This window comes from Chenopodium album, chromosome 18, assembly GCF_948465745.1.
Source record: "Chenopodium album chromosome 18, dcCheAlbu1.1, whole genome shotgun sequence".
Classification (NCBI taxonomy): Eukaryota; Viridiplantae; Streptophyta; class Magnoliopsida; order Caryophyllales; family Amaranthaceae; genus Chenopodium; species Chenopodium album.
The window spans coordinates 32,287,918-32,289,505 of record NC_137851.1 but is presented as its reverse complement, the minus strand read 5'-3'; the positions used below and the strand labels follow the sequence as shown (position 1 = coordinate 32,289,505).

Genomic DNA, 1,588 nt, shown 5'->3' with positions numbered 1-1,588 from the left:
TTCTCGGGTGGAAAATTTGAGAGTCCTCATGAGCATTTGAAAGAATTTGAGAAGTATTGTGACACGATCAAAGCCAACGGAGTGACTCAAGAGTATATCCGCCTCAAGATGTTTCCAATTTCTTTAATTGGGAGAGGTCTAGAATGGCTAGAGAAGGAGGTGCCCCCTAATTCTCTCACAACTTGGGACCAAGTGACTACGGCTTTCTTGAGGAGATTTTATAACCATAGGAAGACCGCCGAGGCTCGATCTTTAATTCAAGGTTTTCGCCAAAAGAGTGGTGAGACTCTAAGTGCGGCATGGGACCGGTACAAGGAGCTTCAACGTCAATGCCCACATCATGGGATACCCAAGTATCAACTCATCCACACTTTCTATGGAGGTCTCTCACCTCAAGGGAGAACAAGCCTAGATGCCGCCGCCGGCGGTCCAATCATGAACAAGGGAGAGGATGAAGTGGAATGCATCATAGAGGAGGCCGCAAAGCATTATGATGATTGGTACGAAGGAGAAAGGGAGGCCACTTCTAGCAAAGGTGTCTATGCATTGGAGCAAGCCAACGCAATCAACAACCTTTCTTCCCAAATCTCCAAGATGGCCAAGCAAATGGACGAAATGATGAAAGAAAGGTCCAACCCTCATGGTAATACCTCCCCTTCAACCAAGGGAGGCAATGGTATGGCCACTTCTTCCCCCTCTTCTTATAATAAAATGCCTCAAGGATGTATGTTTTGCTCAAATTGTGAAACCTATGATCATGATACCTCCCATTGTGTGTATGCTTGTGAAGTTCAACCCCCTCCCTATGAACATGATGATAATGTAGAAGATGTCAATGCTATGAATTTTGCTCCTAGAATGGAAAATGTAGGGAACTTGAGGCCAAACTCCAATCAAATGGGGAATTGGAATCAAGGTGGAAACCGTAGTTGGAACCAAAGTGGTGGTGGTTATGGTAACCAATACCATGGTGGGGGAGGCCCTTCCAATTTCATTGGAAGAGGCTACTCTAACCAAAGAGGGTATGGCTACCAAAACCAACAACCCAACTCCCGATACCATGACCATCAAAATCAAAATTTTGGTGATCAAGGTAACATGGGAAACAATCGACAAAGCAATGTTCCCAACCAAGGCACCGGAGGTAATAGGGGCCAAAATGTTTCTAACTATGCCCAAACCAATAGGCCTCCGGGTTTCCATCAAGCCCAACTTCCTCCACCTCAACAACCTCTTCAAATTGAGGCCCCTCCTAATGATCTCGTGATGGCTAAGCTAGATGCCATCATGAAAATGCATGAGGAGGAAAAGAAGAGAAATGAGGAGGATAAAAAGCGAGCCAATGCTCATATGAAAATGCTTGAAACCTAAATTGCCCAACTTGCTTCCAATTCCTCTTCTTCTTCTTCTTCCTCTATCCCTAGTCAAGGAGTCAACCCAAAACCTTTGTATGCCGTGACAACAAGGAGTGGAAAGGTAGTAGGGAGTGACCCCTTAGTTGAGGAGGAACCTCGAAATGAAGTAGAGTTGGAGAGGGGGGATGAGAGAACCAAGGAACCTTCTAATGTTGAGAGGAAGAAGGATGTTG

General features: G+C 45.4%; 1 non-coding gene across 1 annotated transcript; it reads right to left on the bottom strand.

Moving 5' to 3' along the window:
• Positions 1 to 241: 241 nt before the first annotated feature.
• Positions 242 to 347, bottom strand: LOC145593282 (small nucleolar RNA R71). Its single transcript, XR_014102641.1, has one exon. It is a non-coding gene; the product is annotated as a small nucleolar RNA R71 (small nucleolar RNA).
• Positions 348 to 1,588: the final 1,241 nt, after the last annotated feature.